This window comes from Oncorhynchus mykiss, chromosome 5, assembly GCF_057628025.1.
Source record: "Oncorhynchus mykiss isolate SJ-2025 chromosome 5, ASM5762802v1, whole genome shotgun sequence".
NCBI lineage: Eukaryota > Metazoa > Chordata > Actinopteri > Salmoniformes > Salmonidae > Oncorhynchus > Oncorhynchus mykiss.
The window spans coordinates 27695380-27719878 of NC_143026.1; the positions used below are offsets into that span (position 1 = coordinate 27695380).

At 43.5% G+C, this 24499-nt stretch overlaps 1 long non-coding RNA gene and 1 pseudogene across 1 annotated transcript in view; both read right to left on the reverse strand.

Moving 5' to 3' along the window:
- Positions 1-401: 401 nt before the first annotated feature.
- Positions 402-1109, reverse strand: LOC149983224 (uncharacterized; annotated as a pseudogene).
- An 18361-nt stretch (positions 1110-19470) lies between these two features.
- Positions 19471-24499, reverse strand: part of LOC149983225 (uncharacterized) — a 288192-nt gene continuing 283163 nt past the window's right edge. The window contains exon 3 of the long non-coding RNA XR_016495969.1: positions 19471-19598. This is a non-coding gene — a long non-coding RNA (uncharacterized LOC149983225). The remainder of the gene's footprint in view (positions 19599-24499) is intronic.

Sequence of the window (24499 nt, forward strand, 5' to 3'; positions counted from 1 at the left end):
AACTGAATAAGTTCCACAGACATGTGACTAACAGAAATTGAATAATGTGTCCCTGAACAAAGGGGGTTCAAAATCTAAAGTAACAGTAAGTATCTGGTGTGGCCAGCAGCTGCATTAAATACTGCAGTGCATCTCCTCCTCATGGACTTCACCAGATTTGCCAGTTCTTGCTGTGAGATGTTACCCCACTCTTCCACCAAGGCACCTGCAAGTTCCCGGACATTTCTGGGGGGAATGGCCCTAGCCCTCACCTTCCGATGCAGCAGGTCTGAGATAGATGTGCTCAATGGGATTGAGATCCGCGCACTTCGCTGCCCATGGCAGAACACTGACATTCCTGTCTTGCAGGAAATAAAGCACAGAATGAGCAGTATGGCTGGTGGCATTGTCATGCTAGAGGGTCATGTCAGGATGAGTCTGCAGGAAGGGTACCACATGAGGGAGGAGGATGTCCTCCCAGTAACGTACAGTGTTGAGATTGCTTGCAATGACAGCAAGCTCATTCCGATGATAATGTGACACCCGCCCCAGAACATGACGGACCCTCCACCTCCAAATCGATCCCGCTCCAGAGTACAGGCCTCGGTGTAACGATCATTCCTTCGACGATAAGCGCAAATCCGACCATCACCCCTGGAGAGACAAAACCGCGACTCATCAGTAAAGAGCACTTTTTGCCAGTCTTGTCTGGTCCAGCGATGGTGGGTTTGTGCCCATAGGTGATGTTTTTGCCGGTGATGTCTGGTGAGGACCTGCCTTACAACAGGCCTACAAGCCCTCAGTCCAGCCTCTCTCAGCCTATTGCAGAAAGTCTGAGCAATGATGGAGGGAGTGTGCATTCCTGGTGTAACACGGGCAGTTGTTGTTGCCATCCTGTACCTGTCCCACAGGTGTGATGTTCGGATGTACCGATCCTGTGCAGGTGTTGTTACACGTGGTCTGCCACTACGAGGATGATCAGCTGTCCATCCTGTCTCCCTGTAGCGCTGTCTTAGGTGTCTCACACTACGGACATTGCAATTTATTGCCCTGGCCACATCTGCAGTCCTCATGCCTCCTTGCAGCATGCCTAAGGCACGTTCACGCAGTTGAGCAGGGACCCTGGGCATCTTTCTTCAGAGTCAGTTTTTCAGAGTCAGGAGAAAGGCCTCTTTAGTGTCCTAAGTTTTCATAACTGTGACCTTAATTGCCTACCGTCCGTAAGCTATTAGTGTCTTAATGACCAGATGCATGTTCATAAGCTAGTTGGTGCATGATGCATGTTCATTAAATGTTTATGGTTCATTGAACAAGTATGGGAAAGCATGGGAAACAGTGTTTAATAACCTCTTAGAGCTACCCCCTACTTTTTTCAATTTCCGCCTGAAGACATACCCAAATTTAACTGCCTGTAGCTCTGGCCCAGAACCAAGGATATGCATATTCTTGGTACCATTTGAAAGAAAGTTTGTGTATATGTGAATTGAATGTAGGAGAATATAACACAATAGATCTGGTTTAGATAATACAATGAAAAAAACATATGTTTTTTATTTTTATTGTCGTATCATCATCTTTAAAATGAACAAGATTTAAAATTCAGTAAAAAACATAAGAGGCCAACAGTACTTGTGGAAAGTTTCAGAATTATAATTTCCAAAATGAGTGTGCTACATGACATTTATCATGAAGTCACCCAGGTGTCCCACACAAGTAACCCAAATGTACCCAAGTGGCCTAATTGGTGAAGGTATACATTTTGAAACAAATAACTATATACAAAATACCAAAATGGTATTCTAACACAACCCCCAAAAAATGGAGAAGAAAATATGGGGGAAAAAAAAGAAAAAAAAATACATTTACAAAATTACATGGGCAACTATTTACACACTTTCAATATTTGGAAGACCCTCAGTCCTCTATCAAATCAAATGTATTTATATAGCCCTTCGTACATCAGCTAATATCTCAAAGTGCTGTAAAGAAACCCAGCCTAAAACCCCAAACAGCAAGCAATGCAGGTGTAGAAGCACGGTGGCTAGGAGAAACTCCCTAGAAAGGCCAAAACCTAGGAAGAAACCTAGAGAGGAACCAGGCTATGAGGGGTGGCCAGTCCAGATTATAACAGAACATGGCCGAGATTTTCAAACGTTCATAGATGACCAGCAGGGTCAAATAATAATAATCACAGTAGTTGTAGAGGATGCAACAGGACAGCACCTCAAGAGTAAATATGAACAGTTTAGGGTTCCATAGCCACAGGCAGAACAGTTGAAACTGGAACAGCAGCAAGGCCAGGTGGACTGGGGACAGCAAGGAGTCATCATGCCAGGTAGTCCTGACGCATGGTCCTAGGGATCAGGTCTTCCGAGAGAGAGAAAGAGAGAAAGCATACTTAAATTCACACAGGACACCGGATAAGACAGAAGAAGTACTCCAGATATAACAAACTGACCCTAGCCCCCCGACACATAAACTACTGCAGCATAAATACTGGAGGCTGAGACAGGAGGGATCAGGAGACACTGTGGCCCCATCTGATGAGACCCCCGGACAGGGCCAATCAGGAAGGATATAACCCCACCCACTTTGCCAAAGCTCTACACAATGTTGTGCTGCTGATGCCAGGTGCCATAGCAGTCTTTTCTGCTGTAAAGCAGAGGGTCACCAAGCATGTGGTGCAGGTGATGGGGGACTTCATCTTGCAAACACAGCGACGCCTCCATGCTGTGCCCTTTTGGCCCTTAGGCACATCCATGCCTGCAGAAATACATTTGGGCAGATGAACACTTGTGGCAGGAGCAGAAGGGACAGAGGTAGAGTAGGTAGAGGTGGTGCAGTGGTGCTGCAGCCAGCAAGCTCCTTGATGAGCAGCTCTCTGAAGGCTTTCTGTGAGAGGAAGGGCTTTCCACAGCTCTTAGTCATTTCCTTGTGTAGGATGAATGCATTCACCACATCAATGTCGATGAAATGATAGAAGAATGTCTTGTACCATTTCATCGTCTTATGGAGGACATTGTAATAGCATATCAGCGCATCTGACAGGTCCACACCTCCCATGCTCTTGTTGTAGTCCTTTACTGCAGTTGTGTTGTAGTCCTTTACTGCAGTTGGAATGGGGACATTTTTAGTGGTCCATGCCCCGGCACCGTCCTTCACACATCTGATGACATGATCCCCACTGAAGGACTTGTGGATTGTTGTGCACATCAACACCTCTCTGGTATCCATCCACTTTACAAAAAGCAGGCCATCTTCACGGATCCATCGCATGGTCCCCCGCTCAGCCCGCTTAGGCATGTCGTTCACCTTCGTCTTCGGAAAGCCCACCCTGTTGGTACGAATGGTGCCACAAGCCCACACTTCCCGCTTCCTAAGGTCTGCAAACAGGGTAGGGCTTGTGTAGAAGTTATCCACAAACAGTTTGTAGCCCTTCCCTAGCAGTTGAAAATCCAATAACTCCATTACAGAGTCATAGCTAAGTCCCTTACCGGTAGCAAAACTGTTCTTCCCATCATAGACAAAAGAATGGCATGTGTAGGCACACACAGAATCAGCCAACACAAACAGCTTGTAATCGCACTTGGTTGGTTTGTTTCTCATGTACTGTTTGAGGCCATTCTGTCCTTTGAGGCTACCATCCTCTCATCTATTGACACATTCTGGGCTGGCTGAAAGTAGGTTTTGCAGGCCTCAACAATGCTCTGGTAGAGAGGTTTAATTCTGCACAGTCTATCAAACGTTGCTGTGCCTCTCTTCTTGTCATTCGCTTCATCATCCTTTGGGTCACTGATATGAAGCGTCTGTGAAATAACCAGAAACCTTTTGCAAGACATAACAGTCATGGGGAAAGGTAGCTGGTAGAAAGATTATGTTTTCCAGTAGTCCTTCAGGCTTTTCAGCTTCACCAGCCCCATGTAGACGACCAGTGCAAGGTAGCAGAACAAGTCTGACATGCTACCTTTGCCTGCTTGCTTCTTCTCCCCATACTTATTTGTGTGAGACACGAGCGAATCGACAATGGATTGGGTGAAAAACAGCTGAAAAAGCTGAAGGGGGCTGTAAGTTGACGTCATGTTCACCTAGCTTCCTTTTCGGCCTAAATGTTGGTGGAGGTGGCTCCACATCATCTTCTAGGACAGTGTGCCAACGCCCTTCTGTCCCTTCGTTAGCAGGTGGCACACTTCCCCTCCTCTGCTTCTTTGTCAGTGCCTTCACACCTCTAGATGGCCCGGGAGGTGTGGAGCCGGAGACAACAGGTGTCCGGCTGGATGAACCAGCTTCAGTGGGGGATGGACACCTTGGCACTGGGGGCTCCCATTCGGAGTCAGTGTCACTGTGAAAGAAAATGTTCAGTTAGAATAGTTTCACTGATGAGCCCTGTATCAACAGGTATAATAAACAGATATATAGAGTACAGGGAACATAAAGTGCTGTTCCATTTAACTTTGTCCATTGTTGTGGGCCTGCCTCAAATAGGCTATTTCATGTGGGGGTGGGGCGGAGCTGTGTTGCGATGTGTGGGTTTGCTGTTACATTCGACTCCATTCCATTTTATATACACACACACACAAACATAGGCTATGTGTCATTCACATACATACAAACATACCCCCACCCACAACGCATAGCCAATGTGTACTTTACAAATTTCATTACATTTTTATTTATTGCAAATAAAATGCTTAAAGAAATCACAAATAATATTTTATATTATTAATTTCAAACAACGGCATTAGCATGAGAAGAACTTACCAGTCCAAAACGATGTCCTCTCCGTTCAAAAAATATGCTTCCATTTTGGAGTCATAGCTATGGTCGCTAGCTGATTCGTCTTCTAAAAGAAGATCTGTTTCACTGTCACGATCAATTTCCTCTATAATTTTGTCTACATTTGTATATCTAGTCTTAGATTTAGCTTTCCCTGACTTATTCGCCATGATGTTCGATATATAAATAGCTGAAGATGCGAGTTACTGAAAAGGGCTGTGCGTCACAAGCTTGGCTCCTTCCAGTATGAATCTTCAATGGCGAATTACCGTCTTTACGCAGGAGTTTACTACATAGGTTGGTCTTCCAACACATAAACATTATATATTGCCGTTTACCTCAGCTCATTGGCTATCTACCCAGCTAGATTTCAAGACGATCAGTGGTCATTGGGTTAAAATACAGTCAATCAACGAAACAGTGGTCATATCATTGGTGCACATTACTTGTTGTCTTCAAATCGGTTTATTTCAGTCAATACGTCTCGCGAAATGACCCATCAAGTTTGGTTGTGTTACAAACAAACCAGTTGATTGCAATGAAACCAAACATGACTGGAAAAGTCACGTTTCGTGTGTGTATTTTCATCAAATGTGTCGTCGAAAATTGAATGAGATGGAATTCATGACACAAGCGGTTCACAAAATGTTTCATGTTAGGCTATAAAAATTGATTTTATCAAACAAAAGACCATTCATTGTGTAAGCATTGGGATTGCAAACAGAGGAAGATCGTCAAAGGTAAACTACTTATTTTATTGCAATTTGTGATGTTGTTACGCCTGTGCTGGTTGAAATAGTTTTTTTTATGGGGCTCTATGCTCAGATAATCGCATCGTATTCTTTCGCAGTAAATGCTTTTTTTCAATCTGACAACGCAGTTGGATTAGCAAGATTCTAGGCTTTCGATACATGTGAGACACTTGTATTTTCATGAATGTTTAATATGACTATTTAGGTAGCGATCACCGTATGTTGTCGAATTTCATCCCGCTAACGGGTTCGGTGCTTAGAGAGGTTAAACCCTTTACAATGAAGATCTGTGAAGTTATTTGGATTTTTACTAATTATCTTTGAAGCACCTTGGCTTTAGCTCAGCAGGCTAACATGGTCTTGAGTTATGACAATACCTCATGTTCAATAGCTAGTTGGTTCCGACACATTTCACATTTCAGCGATGGGCAATTGAAACATTTCCATGTAAAGCAGGTGTTGTATAGAACAGCATAGCATCTGACCATTCTACATGAAAGTCATGCACATATTATACTTGTTAGCAGTCATTAGCTAGCTTTAATAATCCTGTACATTAATGCAATGGGATGTTTCCTCTGGCAAGGCAAGGGCAGGCTGACTTTCCCCTGCTGTATATATAAGGAGAATTAAGAAACACAGTGATGGATGCTACAGGGAGAGGAAGATAAAGGTATTCTGGGAACCTGTTTTCCCAGGACGGCCCAGGAAGCAAATAATAGACACAGGGCAGAATACACAATGGAGTCTGGCCTGCCACTGCTCCACTCACACAGCCTGAAGCTCTGGTAAACACATAATTACACTTTTGCCAGTGGGTGATCTCATCTGGACACCTATACAATTTCACATTATTCACAGAATAAAACCCACAGACAGAGTCTAATACAGAATTGTGTCCTCCGGGTAAGGCAGACACGTACCCCGACTCACCTGCAGAGAGTCAAAATAGCTTGGCAAGACAGGGATCATTTGGCACAATATTTTGTAAAAACAGGGAGTTCTCAATGGAACCAGTGGTACAAATAAAACATTTAAGTCTTTGGGGTTAGGGTTGCTGTTGAGAGCCTGCCGCTATAGAATGTCTTCATCCAATTTTTGTGTGGCCTGTGTGTGTGTGTCTGTATGTGTGTGCGTGTGTGTGCGTGTGCAAGTCTGTTTCAGCCTGTGTTTGTGTGTGACTGTGACTTACGCCCCTCCAGGACTTCAAGTCTGTTTTGTCAGCTGGTTGTGTTGGGGCCGACACTGGAAAGATCCAACAGTGCTAATGAGCTCACATGGCTCTCAGACACCTCTGAGATCACACACAGGGGAGATTGGATAATTTGGCACCAACTGCAGCCATGACACTGAGGCTTGCTTCCAGTGTTTCTCTCTGTGCTCCCTGGTAAAGAGGGAGCGCGTAGTGAGCAAGGGTGTTACAGAGGAGTAGGGCATCCTTAGGTCCCTGGGATGCAGGCTCAGTCTGGCACCAGCTCAGTCCCATAGAGAATCACATCACATACCTGTGCACAGTTTAGTTTTCACAGCGGAAAACTTTGATACACATCTTTATTATCATCCATAGTGCAATGGCACCTTGTTTTAATGCATCTTCATGGCAGAGGATTCTAACGCAAATATTCTGTTTCCATGCAGATTTGTTTAATTTGTTAAAAACTTTCTCTCTTTTAGTATACTACTTACATGTTATGCATTGCAGTGCTAGCTAGCTGTAGTTTATGCTTTCAGTACTAGATTAATTATCTGATCCTTTGATTGGGTAGACAACATGTCAGTTCATGCTGCAAGAGCTCTGATAGGTTGGAGGACGTCCTCCAGAAGTTGTCATAATTACTGTGTAAGTCTATGGAAGGGGGTGACAACCATGAGCCTCCTAGGTTTTGTATTGAAGTCAATGTACCCAAAGGAGGATGAACACCAGCGGTCCTCAGGCTACACCATTGTGTTACTCTACAGAGTGCTGTTGAGACTACTGTTGGATTCGGGGTAAACTTTGAGCATTGAGATATTAAAGACATGATAGATCAGATGCATAGTATATAAAGGAGTGAGAAGTTAATAGTTCTCTGTAGTAAGACAACTAAGCTTGGAACGTGCTGAGTGCAGGGAAAATAATTGCATGTGACAGTACTGAAAAGGGGAGAAACCATTGAAGGCATGTCTTTTGTCTGAATTACAGCTGTAACGGCCCTTTGGTAATAATTAAACTTGGTTAAGCTTCTCTACTGTCCGTGAGTTATTTACTCTGAAAAATAAGAACCTAACAGATGTGATCAGGTTTCACCACGATTTGTAGTCCAACCAAAGAGTCCAGATCAGTGGAGCAGAGCTGGCAACAAACAATGTTGGCAAGTTACTATATCTGTTTCCACTCATTTTGACATATTGTCAACAAAGAATGGGATACGGACCTGGAGAGCCTGAGTTTAATTCGGTAGGCCCATTGTATAACGATTCTGGGTGGAGTTGGTTCCCTGCTAAACCTGTAACGGGAGAACAAATGGCCCAGTTGCAGTGGCTGTAATAGCGCAGGGTGTGAGTGTGTGTGTGAATGGGAGATTCGTTTTGTGCCCTGTTGGAGTGGTGAACCATGGCAGATTGTGTGGAAATAGGAAGACAAGTATGAATAATTTTGGTGATGTGTGTTATCAATAATAGGGATATTGGAGGCAATACGGGAAAAAGCCATTAAGTCCTCCGTATTCTCCAGTAATACATTTGAAGACGCTATGGAATCAGTACTAATACAAGGTATTAAGTGCCATGACCAATTAATTATTATGAATTCAAATCAAATAAAGAATTCAGGAAGGTCTTCCTGAAAAGAAGGTCTTCCTGAATTCTTTATTTAGGGAATAATAAGGTCTTCCTGAATACTTTATTTGAGAGTAGGGAGACAGAGTCTCGTTTCAGGTGTGGGGCTATTGGTCATTGGAAAAGAGAGTGTAAAGTGGATATGGAGCCTGCTGTATTCGTAGAAAATGCTACCAATGCATCGTTTCAAAAGCGAAACAACAAATCCTACGGAAAGTAGCAGGAATGGAACTTTCACATAGTGGTGTAAATCCTTTTAGATCGATTAGTGGTTCATAGAGATTACGGTCTCTATGTGATGGAAGACATATGAGATCACGTTTTACCTAACTTTTTAGTAGAGGCCAGGGATTAAATATTTCCAATTCCTTACGATGAGAAATTGACTAAATTTGCCACAGGATAACTTATTTTGGGTTGAAAGATCTAGGCAAAATGCCAGGGGAATGGATTCTAAAGGTAACAAATATATATTATATGGCCAAACACTCCTTGCAAACTCAGTAAACATTTTTTTTTATATCATGAGACATTTTATGTGGTATTATTTTAAAATAGATTTACGTATTATGTTGTCTTATTCGGAAATAGATTTCTAGAATGGACGAAAGGGTGGAGGGGTCACAAGGAGTTGGTATAAGGGTTACCAAACCTAAATTTAACTGGGTTCACAAGGAGTTGGTATAGGTGTTACCAAACCTAAAATTAACTTTAATTTTTTGGGGAAAAGACCAGTGAATCGTTAGACTCTGTGATAATAAGTGAGGCCTGTTCATTTATTTATTTTAACTTTATTTAACTAGGCAAGTCAGTTAAGAACAAATTCTTATTTTCAATGACGGCCTAGGAACAGTGGGTTAACTGCCTGTTCAGGGGCAGAACGACAGATTTGTACCTTGTCAGCTCGGGGATTCGAACTTGCAACCTTTCGGTTACTAGTCCAACGCTCTAACCACTAGGCTACCCTTCTGACTTCAACTGTATATATATATATATACATTTCACGTACACAGTATATTTTACAATAGCTACCTTTTGCTTGTTTTTAGTCCTGTCCTTCGGCTCCACTCAACCCCTTCCAATCTATCGCTGAACACCATTTTTTTATTTGCCATATATTTTTCTGTTCTGTAATGTTTCACAAATGTTCTGAACCTTTCTATTCTCATAAATTCTACATACTGTAAAAAAATGTAAATAACGTTTTTGCTTAGTGTATTACTATGTTATTGATCGATTGACTGTAACCTTTTAAAATCACCCAGCAGTGCTATTTGCAGAGGGGGACATAACTTGGCAGGGGGTCTGGGGGTCCTCCCATTTTGATGGGCATCTGAAGCACATTTCCTGCATTTCTACACAATCTAATATGACCCATGGCCTTTCCATCCAGCTCTATGTAGAGCAACAAAAAGTAAGAAAAAGTGCCCAGTCATCCAGCTAGGTAAGATATATATTTTTTTAAGTGATTTATAAGACTGAACTAGAGACATTGTAATTCAATACTCAATATTGTGTTGCCCCTTTAACGAATAGCCTATCAAATGAACAACTCTTACAAATAAAGTACAAAGTCAACTTTTGATTGTCTTGAAGACATACTCTATTTCAAATTCAGCCAGAGCGCCCAGCCAAACCGAGCCTTCCACACAACCGACCCCCACCAGTCTAGTCAATAACTAAACTCTCTCCCCAACACAACACAACTTCCTTCCCATCTTGTTTTAACACACAGAAGTAGTACACCCTCCATAGAACTCATATCATAGGCCTAATAGTACTGTAGAGCTCGTTTTACTTTCATGGGTCACCCCGTCCTGCCCCTAGGTGTCCATGGCTCTGTAGCACCCAACCCAACACACCCCACTCAGCTTTGGGATCTTAGTGAGACATTCATTATTGGTTTCAGGTGTGTTAGGCCATGACCAGAGTGACACCTGTACAGCAGACCCCCAGGGCTAGGACTGAGTAGCCCAGCATCCAGACCTAGTGAAATGTGCACAGTATACCCTTAATCTTAAAACAAATCTAGTGATACTGTACATCATTTTAAATTTCTTCCATACATTGTGGGAGGACCACCAACCTTCCATTTAATGGCAATGCATTTATTTGCCACTATAAATGCTAGGTTACAGTTTCTTCTGATAACAGTCTCCAATATCAACATTTCCAAGCAAACAAAAACAAGGAGAATCTGTAGACATGCTGAGATAAAACAACATGCTATTTGCCAGAATTCAGCCAGCCTTCACAAGACCACAACATATGCAAATATGTCCCCTTTTGTGCTTTACACCTCCAGCAGAAAAATATAATTTCTGAGTGTATGATACTCAGTTTAACTGGAATATAGTACATTCTATGGATGGTTTTAAACTACAGTAATTTATTCTAACATATCTGTAGCCATTCATAATCATCAATAGTGTCTCCCAAGATTTTGGCACATTTTTGGATGACATGTTTTCTATCATCAGGAAAAGCCTCTATCAACCCTTGATACAGTTTGGAAATCAACTTTGGAGATTTGTCAAACTGCGGCTACAGCCGTGTTTGTCAGACCATGAGACATCTTGAAAAATCAGTTTTCTCACAAAAACGTTGGCGTACAAAGGACGTTGGAAAGGGGAGACTCTCACGAAACACTATGGTGTTTACAGCGCATCTGGTCTCCAGTGCGTCTCCATGGCACCAGCCTTACGCATGGTGTCCCCGGTTCGAAAGCACAGCCCAGTGCGGGCTATTCCACCTCACCGCACTGGCCTGGCTACGGGGAGCATTCAACCAGGTAAGGTTGGGCAGGCTCGGTGCTCAAGAGCTCCAGTGCGCCTTCACGGTCCGGTCTATCCGGTGCCACCTCCACGCACCAGTCCTCCGGTGGCAGCCCCCTGCACCAGGCTGTCTCTCCGTCTCCTTCCTACAGGTGCTCTCGCCTGTCCAGTGCTGCCAGACTCTTCCTCCTGCCCAGCGCTGTCAGTCTCCCGTCTGTCCTGAGCCGCCAGTCTCCCGTCTGTCCTGAGCCGCCAGAGTCTCCCGTCTGTCCTGAGCTGCCAGACTCTTCCTCCTGCCCAGCGCTGTCAGTCTCCCGTCTGTCCTGAGCTGCCAGAGTCTCCCGTCTGTCCTGAGCTGCCAGAGTCTCCCGTCTGTCCTGAGCCGCCAGTCTCCCATCTGTCCTGAGCCGCCAGAGTCTTGTCTGTCCTGAGCCGCCAGAGTCTCGTCTGTCCTGAGCCGCCAGAGTCTCCCGTCTGTCCTGAGCCGCCAGAGTCTCCCGTCTGTCCTGAGCTGCCAGAGTCTTGTCTGTCCTGAGCCGCCAGAGTCTCGTCTGTCCTGAGCTGCCAGAGTCTCTCGTCTGTCCTGAGCCGCCAGTCTCCCGTCTGTTCTGAGCCGCCAGAGTCGCCCGTCTGTCCTGAGCTGCCAGAGTCGCCCGTCTGTCCTGAGCTGCCAGAGCCGCCCGTCTGTCAGGAGCTGCCAGAGCCGCCGGTCAGTCAAGAGCTGCCAGAGCCGCCAGTCAGTCAGGAGCTGGCAGAGCCGCCAGTCAGTCTGGTGCTGCCGGAATCTCCCGTCCATTCGGGACCCCTGGCTTGGGTCCCCAGTCCGAGGTCGGCGGCGAGGGTCGCCGCGTTAAAGAGGCCACGGAGGCGGGTAGAGAGGCGGGGAAGGACTATAGGACTATGGTGGAGTGGGGTCCACATCCCGCTCCAGAGCCGCCACCATGGACAGACATCCACCCAGACCCTCCCCTATAGGTTTGGGTTTTGCGGCCGGAGTCCGCACCTTTGGGGGGGAGGGGGGGGGGGGGGGGTTCTGTCACGTTCTGACCTTTTTTCACCTGTGTTTCGTGGGTGATTATTTTCTGTGTTTTGTTTCCACACGAAACTGTTTTGGTTTTTCACGTTGTCGTTTATTGTTTTGTTCAGTGTTCTTATTCAAAAAAACAACATGAACACTTACCACGCTTCGAATTGGTATCCTAGATTATAGTAAGACCATCATACTGTATTGATTCCAATACCTGTCAGGTGCAATTATTCTAGCCACACAGGTACAGGAGCCACGCTAGACACTGATACAGACAAAACCTTATTACTGTGACACCCCATTATGCATAGAGCATTAGAAACACAGCGCTGGAGAGAGAGGGGGCGGGGTGTGAACAGTGATGTAGTATTTGATGTAACTGTTAACGTAAGGATCATTTGGGAAAAATAAGATGAAATGCAGCATGAAACATGTGTCCGTGCATGTGTGTGTGTGTGCGTGTGCACGTGGGTTTGAATGAGTGCATTCATTAACCGTAAGCATATGCCAAGTTCATCCCCTGAGGGGTACATGTCTCATGCATGGGTTGCTGTGTGATTGGTCGAACTGTGGAATTTTTTCACCTCTGCCGCATGCTGCTGTTCTAGTGGTGCCCTGCCTACATTTCTCAGAGTCCATACTCCATATTCCAGCTGATTGAATTTGACTTTGAAATATGATAAGTACACATTTACTCTGATGGAAACAAATTAGAGGGCTGGCTGAATTGAGAATAATGTAATTCTCTGTTAGGGGGCAAAGGAGTGGAATGGAGGGAGGGGAGTGTTGATGTCAGTGACAGATGTATTGGTAATTATAGCTGGTGAAAACGTTCCCGGCACATAACATATAAATCTGTTTCACTGGGGTAGATATTACACAAGTTGATCACACAAATCAATGGCCAGCATTGTTTAAATGGCTGTGTGATGTGATATATCTGTTAAATCCACTAATCCATTGGTCTCCACAGGTGAAGGTCCTGTCCTGAATCTTCTAATCCTCTCCTCAACATCACACAGAGCTCTTCTCAGTGCCCTCAGGCTTGCTCTCTGTCAGCAAGTTAGGTCAGCATTCCATCAACATGCTGGCACAGCCACATAAAGAATGAACCCTTAGCTGCACACTGACCATGGTTCAGCCATCAATACCAAATTGTCCCATCCATCATTTGCACAGGGAAAAGAACGCAGCATATCTTAGGTTAGTAAACACGGAGTGACCCATTTCTCCCCCCCCCCCCACCTCTCCCACTCCCTCTCTCTTTCTTTCTGCAATAACTGGTATTTTCAACACTCTCCTAAATGAGGCTCTCACTCGTTAAGTCAATAAATTGAGTCATGTTTTTTGTAAAAGGTCAGCAATATATTCTACAGCTTCTTCTCTATCTGTGATGTGTGTCCGCTGCAGGCACCCTGGTCGGTTCGCCTACATTCCTCTGATGTGGCCACAGATGTCATGTAATGAAATATATTGGAGTCGGGGCTCAGAGAGTGAAATGTCATGTCTGGGCTCCATGGCAGGGCCTGAATATTGAGAGGAAGCAGTCTGGATGAGACAGGGTTTACTCTGCATTAATTTAATCCTGCTAAGAGTCGGGTGTCTCACAATGCCCCGTCCTTCCTGGAAAAGGCCACAGGGAAAAGTAAATCTACTCAAGGAAAGCTTGTATTGATTATTGTCACCTTTAGTTTGCTGTGATAACCATGCCAAAATTAAAGAAGTCTTAGATAATTTTTCTGGTGCTGTTTGCTGGTTCTTCAGCCAATCTTCCTGACTACGGCTTCTCTATAAGATCAAATAAAATTTGTTCTGAATGCTTTGCAGTTGATACAGCTCTGTGACAACTTACAACTTTGATAGGAGACAACCTCGCAAGTATTTGTCATGTACTGGACTCTGAACCCCATTCTAGACACATTGTCTGAGATATACAGCTTTTAGCAAGGCCCCCTTAGGGAAGTAATGTTCTCAGTCTTGCATTTGTTTGATGTTTCTTTTCTCCCTAAGATAACTATTTGTCAGGCTATAATGGCCCTACCTGCTTTATAAAGAGATACTGAGAGCTTGATGGCAGTGATAAGAGCCTGATAAAAGACCAGATCAGTGTTTGGTACGACTTAATCACTCGATCGCTCATGTCCAGTTCAAGCACTAACAAACAGCCCACGGGACCTGCTCCAAACATTCTCACAACATCTGTGTTTGAAATTTGGTCTCTTCAAGCCTAAGAAGATAAGCAGGCCTTCCTCCATTGAAAGCCCATTAATATTTATACATTAATTTCATACCTTGTTTCACCCGAGTTGGAAGGGATGGCTGTTTGTGGAATAATGAATGGAGCCCAAGGGTCCTATTAAGCCGATGACTAATTTGGATAAATCCACTCGCCTCACCAGCACACTCAAACTGTCTTGTCTCCTCTTCAAACAACAGTGACAGCCAGAGCGCTAAAGCGTTTGTCCTTTTTACCCTCCTATCCTACCCAAGCTGCTCATCCAAGATAATCTAATGTGTGGACAGGGCTCCTGTGAGTGGGAGTGGATGGACCATGTCTGTTTTTGTCAGTCTTAGAGCGAGAGAGAGAGACACCTTTCTTGTGTGTGTAATGGTGCAGTTGGAATGGCAGGGTTTGTGGGAAATATTCAGGAACTGTATTCTAACAGCCAGATAAATACACCTGAGTCAAGCTGTCTAGGTGGATTACTATAGATGTGATACATCCATAGCCACCGGAATTAGGGGTGCTGAAAAATCAGAATGCAATCCTCCGCATCCCAATACGTTTTATTAATAGTAATTCAAAATAAAGTAGTGCACTGGGGCCTTTACTAGTGGACCAATATAGCCATCTGCAGCGTCATCTCAGGTAAAAAGATTTGTTGAGCTAGGTGGCTAGGCTAGGGTTTAGGGTTAAGGTTAGGGTTAAGTTTAGGAGTTAGGTTAAAGGGTTAAAACTTGTTATGGCTGAGATCCCGCTACCGGGATCGATATGACAACAACCAATGAAAGTGCAGGGCACCAAATTCAAACAACAGAAATCTCATAATTAAGATTCCTCAAACATACAAGTATTTCACACCATTTTAAAGATAAACTTGTTGTTAATCCCACCACAGTGTCCGATTTCAAAAAGGCTTTACAGTGAAAGCACACCAAACGATTACGTTAGGTCACTTCCTAGTCACAGAAAAACACAGCCATTTTTCAAGCCAAAGAGAGGAGTCACAAAAAGCAGAAATAGAGATAAAATTGTGGCGAAATCTGCACAGAGCCTTCACCGTGCACTGCCACTTTAAGAGCGCATGAGCAGTAAGGAAGGAGGAAATAAAGAGAGCTCATTCAGCTCTTTGGGGAGGAGCTCTTGGGTGGCGCGACAGTTTGATTGTGTGGGCTGTTTGTTTTCAGCGTGTGTAATTTATAAAGTATTTAACTCAATCATCGGTGTAATCGCTCTAGGTCGTGGTTGTTTTCGTTTGGGACCGCACCCGTTATGGATCACATGGATAAGCTTTAACATACAAACCAACAAACCATTGGACAGTCAGACAGTACACCGGCCCTGCTAAGATCTCTCTTGTTCTCTTTCTCTTTTTCTCTTCCCTCTATCGTTCCAGTGCTTTACCCTGCAACAGACTCTCTATTTTTCCAATGCACTTCCCATTGAAGTTCATTAGATCTGGACTATTATTGCCCTGCCAGAAGTATTTGGGTGGACATTTTAGTTAAAAGGGAGGTTGCTTGCAAGTTATGCATTGTTATGTGAACTGTATTGAGGTGTACTAATGACATATGGCCGAGAAGATTGTGGACATTTTTAAGGCCTTTGTTGTGTCTATGAACAACACCCACATTCATACCCTCTGCACTCCTCCACTGGACGATGATACATATTATTGCAAATCCTCTGTTGATGACTGGGTTCTTTCTTGTATGAAGTTGCTGTTAAATTGCTCTGCCATTATTAGTATTATTATTGTATGAGGTATTCTTGTTGGGGTTACCCCTATGCTGTGATGTGGGTTTTATATGGTGTGTATTATTTTTTCTCTCCACTGGCTATCTGGTAAACAGGCTACACTCTAGGCAGCCTCTTCTACTGATGTGTGTGGGTCTGGTAGTGGTACTCTCTCTATTCTGCTCTTTTCCATTCGGCATGGTTAATACCTGCCTGGTGCCCGAACAAAATCATTCTCTAATAAATACAGTTACAAAATGAATCACTAACCTTTGATGATCTTCATCAGATGACACTCATAGGACTTCATGTTACACAAAGTTTTTTTCAATAAAGTTTATATTTATGTAAAAAAATCTGAGTTTACATTGGCACATTATGTTCCGTAGTTCCAAAACATCCGGTGATTTTGCAGAGAGCCACATCAATTTACAGAAATTCTCATAATAAACATTGAAAAATGATACAACTATTATGTATGGAATTATAGATACACTTCTCCTTAATGCAACTGCTGTGTTAGATTTTTAAAAAAGCGGATAAAGCACACCATGCAATAATCTGAGTACAGCGCTCAGACAACAAAACAAGCCAAACACATACCCGCCATGTTGTGGAGTCAACAAAAGTCAGAAAGCATTATAAATATTCACTTACCTTTGATCTTCATCAGAATGCACTCCCAGTAATCCCAGTTCCACAATTTTGTTTTGTTCCTATAAAGTCCATAATTTATGTCCAAATACCTCCTTTTGTTAGCGCGTTTGGAAAAACAAATCCAAACTCACGAGGCGTGTGCAAGTCCTGGCTAAATTTCAGACAAAGTTCAAAAAGTTATATTACAGGTCGTAGAAACATGTCAAACGATGTATAGAATCAATCTTTAAGATGTTTTTGACAGAAATCTTCAATAATGTTCCAACCGGAGAATTCCTTTGTCTTTAGAATTGCAATGGAATGGAGGTCGCTCACACGTGAGCGCGCGTGATCAGCTCATGCCACTCTTGCAGAGCCCTGACTCATTCAGCTCTCATTCCCCCCTCCTTCACAGTAGAAGCATCAAACAAGGTTCTAAAGACTGTTGACATCTAGTGGAAGCCTTAGGAAGTGTTATTTGACCCCATAGACACTGTATATTCAATAGGCAATGCCTTGAAAAACTACAAACCTCAGATTTCCCACTTCCTGGTTGGATTTTTTCTCAGGTTTGTGCCTGCCATAGGAGTTCTGTTATACTCAGAGACATCATTCAAACATTTTTAGAAACGTCAGTGTTTTCTATCCAAATCTACTAATAATATGCATATCTTAGCTTCTGAGCCTGAGTAGCAGGCAGTTTACTCTGGGCACCTTATTCATCCAAGCTACTCAATACTGCCCCCCAGCAATAAGAGTTTTAAGTAACCAACTGTCTTATGTAACCATACACTCTTAGAAATAAAGGTGCTATTGAATAACACTTTTTTGGTTCCGGGCAGAACCCTTTTGAGTTCCACATAGAACCCTTTCCACAGACGGTTCTACATGGAAACCAAAAGAATTCTACCTGGAACCATAAAGGGTTCTTCTATGGGGACAGATGAAGAACCGTTTTGGAAATCTTTTTAATAAGAGTATACCAAACATAACATATCATAATAATTGAAGTGTCACAGATTTACATTTACTATGTTATGTCTAGTCTATGAGACCAGGCTGGGTACATAAGTAAAATATTCAAAGGACAAATGCATGCATTGTATATATGTGCCTAAAGGCAAACTTAAATTCGATTTTTTTCAATAATTTTTCTCAAGGTTCTGTTACAAAGCCACTGCTGGCAATCCCTGCCTTTGTCAAAAGAAATTAAATCTAGCATGTTGTTCCATCCATGACAGGCTTAAACAAACGGGATAAATGGGAGAGATTTGCATTTTCACTCATGTTGCAGTCAGCAGGTTAAAACAAAGGTTACAGATAGCACTTCTCACAGGATTTATATTATTTCCCCTGGAGGAAAATCTATCTAATAATACCGTCTAATCCTCTCAGAAAACTATTCACCATGAGGGGAAAAAGAGGACTTTTCCAGTTCCCTCACGTACCCTCAACGGTCCAGCACAGTAATTTTAAACAGGAAATACACATAATATGTAATGCCACTAGGTGATTAGAGACACTATTATATGTACTGTAGGACACATAACTAAATGGGCAGTAGTAACAGTTGTTTAAATACTGTATCTATGTATGATTACAGTTACCACATTTGAGGCACCCCACCATTAATATTCACCTTACATAATTAGCTGAATGGTAAGAATTCTAATTAACTTCTTGAGGGTGGACCTAATGGACAGGTTACATAAGTTACCATCTCCACAGTGAACAGCTGAACACATTTTCTCTTTATAACGGAGAGAAAGAAATAGACACATACCAGGAATGATACACAGCCCTAGGCTCCAGTCAGTGACTTTTGGGCCCACAAAGACCTCTCATGTATTAATTTAAAAGGCGTTTGATTCCTGCCTCACCGCAGAGTCAAGCAAAGGCTGTAACAGAGGCTCTGGAAGCTGATTGTGAAGCAGTGTGAGTCCTTCCATAGTTCTAGGAGCCGTATTGATCTGTAACACCAGGCTATGAGAGGGGACATAGGAAGAGGCTGTGTGAGGTGATTGACTCACGCTGAGACCAAACACCCAGGAAAATGCTCTGTCTCTCTCAGGTCACCTCAATACTGCAGTTTGAGCAATAGCACTTATGGTTTGAGATGATTGAGGACCTTTATATATTTCATCTTAAATAGAGAAGTCTGTCTACCATTGGAATACACTGCAACACAGCTTCATAGACAATGAGGGGAGAATTCCAGCCCGAGTTAAGTGTAAATGGAATGTATTTTCCCTTTTTGACACACTTTTCTCTCTATGCGTATTCCGACCTTGAACTTTAAAACAGTCGCCTCATGGTGAAATCGCTGAGTGGTTTCTTTCCTCTCCATCAACCGAATTAGGAAGGATGCCTGTATCTTTGTAGTGACTGGGTATATTGATACACCATCCAAGTTTATTGAGTTTAATGGCTGTAATAGGACAAAAACTGAGGATGGAACAACAACATTTTAGTTACTCCACAATACTATACTAAATGACAAAGTGAAGAAAAAATATTTCTCCTGCAAAGAAATTCTACAAACATTCCAAAACATGCATCCTGTTTATAATAAAGCACTAAAGTAAAACTGCAAAAAATGTAGCAAAGAAAATGATTTTATGTCTTGAATTTCCTTCCAAAGCGTTATGTTTGGGGTAAATCCAAAACAACACATCACTGAGTACCACTCTTCATATTTTCAAGCATGGCGGTGGCTGCATCATGTTATGGGTATGCTTATCACCGACAAGCTCCAGGGAGTCTTTCAGGATAAAAAAAGAAACAGAATGGAACTCAGCACAGGAAAAATCCTTGAAAACCTGGTTCCGTCTGCTTTCAACCAGACACTTCCAGCAGGACAGATCTTCCAGCAGGACAATAACCTAAAACCCAAGACCCAAAAAATAATACATTGTCACATCAGTTCCTTAGCATCAAATGCTTACTTACAAGCCTTCAACCAACAATGCAGTTCAAGAAAGAGTTAAGAAAATATTTTAAAGTAAAAAATTAAATAAAAAGTAACACAATAAAATCACAATAACGTGGCTATATACAGGGGTACCGGTACCGAGTCAATGTGCATGTGTACAGGTTAGTTGAGGTAACTTGTACATGTAGGTAGGGGTAAAGTGACTATGCATAGATAATAAATAGCGAGTAGCAGCAGGGTCTATGTAAATATTCAGAGTGGCAATTTGAATAATTGTTCAGGAGGCTGAAGGAGGCTGAAGAAATTTGGCTTGTCACCTAAAACACTCACAAACTTTTGCAGATGCGCAATCAAGAGCATCCTGTCGGGCTGTATCAACGCCTGGTACGGCAACTGCTCTGCCCACAACCGTAAGGCTCTCCAGAGAGTAGTGAGGTCTGCACAACGCATCACCGGGGGCAAACTACCTGCCCTCCAGGACACTGACACCACCCGATGTCACAGGAAGGCCAAAAAGATCATCAAGGACAACAACAACCCGAGCCACTGCCTGTTCACCCCGCTATCATCCAGAAGGCGAGGTCAGTACAGGTGCATCAAAGCTGGGACCGAGAGACTGAAAAACAGTTTCTATCTCAAGGCCATCAGACTGTTAAACAGCCATCACTAACATTGAGTGGCTGCTGCTAACATACAGACTCAATTTCTAGCCACTGTAATAACTAAAAATTGGATGTAATAAATGTATCAGTAGTCACTTAAACAATGCCACTTTATACAATGTTTACATACCCTACCTTACTCATCTCATATGTATATACTGTACTCTATACCATCTACTGTATCCTGCCTTTGCCGTTCGGCCATTTCTCACCCATATATTTATATGTACATGATCTAAATCATTCCTTTACACTTGTATGTATACGGTAGTTGTTGTGAAATTGTTAGATTACTTGTTAGATATTACTGCACGGTCGGAACTCGAAGCACAAGCATTTCGCTACACTCGCTTTAACATCTGCTAACCATGTGAATGTGACCAATAAAATTTGAATTGATTTGATTTGCTAGCTGTTCCGTAGCAGAGAGAACAGTCTATGACTTGGGTGACTGTAGTCTTTGACCATTTTTTGTGCCTTCCTCTGACACCGCCTATTGTATAGGTCCTAGATGGCATGAAGCTTGGCCCCAGCGATGTACTGCGACATACACACTACCTTCTGTTGTGCCTTTTTGTCGGATGCCGCGCAGTTGCCATACCAGGCGGTGATATAACTGGTCAGGATGCTCTTGATGGTGCAGCTGTATAACTTTTTGAGGATCTGGGGACCCATTCCAAATCTTTTCAGTCTCCCGAGGGGGAAAAGGTGTTGTCGTGCCTTCTTCACGACTGTCTTTGTGTGTTTGGTGATGTGGACATCAGGGATATTGACACCCTCGACCCGCTCCGCTACAGCCCTGTCGATATGAATGAGTGCACGATCAGCTCATGTGTCTTGATCACGTTGAGGGAGAGGTTGTTGTTCTGGCACAACACGGCTAGGTCTCGAACCTCATTCTTATAGGCTGTCTTATTGTTGTCGGTGATCAGGCACTGTTGTGTCGTCGGCAAAATGAATGATGGTGTTGGAGTCATGCTTGGCTGTGCAGTCATGAGTGAACAGGGAGTACAGGAGGGGACTGAGCACGCACCCCTGAGGGGCCCCTGTGTTGAGGATCAGCCTGGTGGATGTGTTGTTACCTACTCTTACCACCTGGGGGCAGCCTGTTAGGAAGTCCAGGATCCAGTTGCAGGGGGAGGTGTTTAGTCCCAGGGTCCTTAGCTTAATGATTCGATTTGAGGGCACTATGGTGTTGAAAGCTGAGCTGTAGTAAAGTAATAACATTCTCACATAGGTGTTCCTTTTGTCCAGGTGGGAAAGAGCAGTGTGGAGTGCAATAGAGATTGCATCATATGTGGATCTGTTGGGGCGGTATACAAATTGGAGTGGGTCGAGGGTTTCTGGGATAATGGTGTTTATGTGAGCCATGACCAGCCTTTCAAAGCACTTCATAGCTACAGACATGAGTGTTACAGGTCAGTAGTCATTTAGGCAGGTTACCTTAGTGTTCTTGAGCACTACTTAAAACGTGTTGGTATTACAGACTCAGACAGGGAGGGGTTGAAAATGTCAGTGAAGACAGTTGGTCACCGCATGCTCACAGTACATGTCCTGGTAATCCATCTGGCCCTGCCTCCTTGTGAATGTTGACCTGAACTTCTTATGGCTGCAATGCCGTTAACGGGAGCGATATTACAACAACCAGTGAAAGTACAGGGCGCCATATTCAAAAGAACAGAAATCTCATAATTAAAATTCCTCAAACATACATGTATCTTATGTCATTTTCAAGGTAGTCTTGTTGTTAATCCCACCACAGTGTCCGATATTAAATAGGATTTACGGGGAAAGCACCACAAAAGATGATGTTAGGTCACCAACAACTCACTGAAATACACAGCCAATTTTACCAGCCAAAGAGAGAGAGAAAAAAAGCACAAAGAAATCAAATGAATCACTAACCTTTGATAATCTTCATCAGATGACACTCATAGGACTTCATGTTACACAATACATGCATGTTTTGTTTGATAAAGTTCATATTTATATAAAAACATCTGAGTTTACCATGGCACGTTACATTCACTAGTTCCAAAAACATCCAGTGATTTTGCATAGCCACATCGATTCAACAGAAATACTCATCATAAATGTAGATGATAATACAAGTTATACACATGGAATTATAGATATACTTCTCCATAATGCAACCGCTGTGTCAATTTTTTTTTTTAACTTACGAAAAAAGAAACCCATGCAATAATCTGAGACGGCGCTCAGAAGTAAAAATCACCACAGCCGCAACGATGGCGTCAACATAAACAAAATATTACATGATAAATATTCCCTTACCTTTGATCTACATCAGAAAGCACTCCAGGAATCCCAGGTCCACAATAAATGTTTGTTTTGTTCGATAATATCCGTTATTTATGTCCAAATACCTTCTTTTGTTAGCGCGTTTGGTATACATATCCAAACGCTCATTCTGGTCAGCGTTACATCGGATAAAAACTTCAAAAAGTTATATTACAGGTCGAAGAAACATTTCAAGCTAAGTACAGAATCAATCATTAGGATTTTTTTAAACATATAGCTTCAATAAAGTTCCAACCGGAGTATTCCTTCTTGTCTTCATGGGCAATGGAACGTAAGTGGGTACCATGAGGAATAAGCGTGATCAGAAAATGGCTGCTTGATAGACACCTGGTACATTCTGCTTCCATACACTCCCACAACACCATAGAAGTCTCATTAAAATGTATATTATTGGTTGAAATCTAGTGGAACCCCTAGGCAGTGCAACATCATTAATATCTCAAGGGGATTTCGCTGGGGACTCTGGTGAATACATACAAAGCTCAGATTTCTCACTTCCTGTTTTGATTTCAACTCAGGATTTTGCCTGCCATATGAGTTCTGTTATACTCACAGACATCATTCAAGCAGTTTTAGAAACATTAGAGTGTTTTATATCCAATACTAATAATATGCATATATTAGCAACTGAGACTGAGGAGCAGGCCGTTTACTTTAGACACCTTATTCATCCAAGCTACTCAATACTGCCGCTCAGCCATAAGAAGTTAAAGGTCTTACTCACATCGGCTGCGGAGAGCGTGATCACACAGTCGTCCGGAACAGCTGGTGCTCTCATGCGTGTTTCACTGTTATTTGCCTCGAAGCGAGCATAGAAGTAGTTTAGCTCATCTGTAGGCTCGTGTCACTGGGCAGCTCTCGGGTGTGCTTCCCTTTGTAGTCTGTAATAGTCGTGTATTGATGCTTTGCCTGTTTGATGGTTTGTCGGAGGGCATAGCAGGATTTCTTATAAGCTTCCGGGTTAGAGTCCCGCTCCGTGAAAGCGGGACTCTCCACTTCTTGATGAAACCAGTGACCGATGTGGTGTAATCCTCATTACCATCGGAGGAATCCTGGAACATATTCCAGTCTGTGCTAGCAAAACTGTCACGGTGCGTGAATGAGGACAGAAACAAGACACAACATGACAATACATGACAGTACCCCCCCACTCACCGAGCGCCTCCTGGCGCACTCGAGGAGGAAACCTGGCGGCAACGGAGGAAATCATCGATCAGCGCACGGTCCAGCACGTCCCGAGAGGGAACCCAACTCCTCTCCTCAGGACCGTACCCCTCCCAATCTACTAGGTACTGATGACCACGGCCCCGAGGACGCATGTCCAAAATCCTACGGACCCTGTAGATGGGTGCGCCCTCGACAAGGATGGGGGGGGGGGGGGAAGACGAGCGGGGGCGCGAAGAACGGGCTTGACACAGGAGACATGGAAGACCGGGTGGACGCGACGAAGATATCGCGGAAGAAGAAGTCGCACTGCGACAGGATTAATGATCCGAGAAATACGGAACGGACCAATGAACCGCGGGGTCAACTTGCGAGAAGCGGTCTTAAGGGGAAGGTTCTGAGTGGAGAGCCAAACTCTCTGACCGCGACAATATCTAGGACTCTTAGTTCTACGCTTATTAGCAGCTCTCACAGTCTGCGCCCTATAACGGCAAAGTGCAGACCTGACCCTCTTCCAGGTGCGCTCGCAACGTTGGACAAAAGCCTGAGCGGAGGGGACGCTGGACTCGGCGAACTGAGATGAGAACAGCGGAGGCTGGTACCCGAGGCTACTCTGAAAAGGAGATAGCCCGTTCGCAGACGAAGGAAGCGAGTTGTGGGCGTATTCTGCCCAGGGGAGCTGTTCTGACCAAGACGCAGGGTT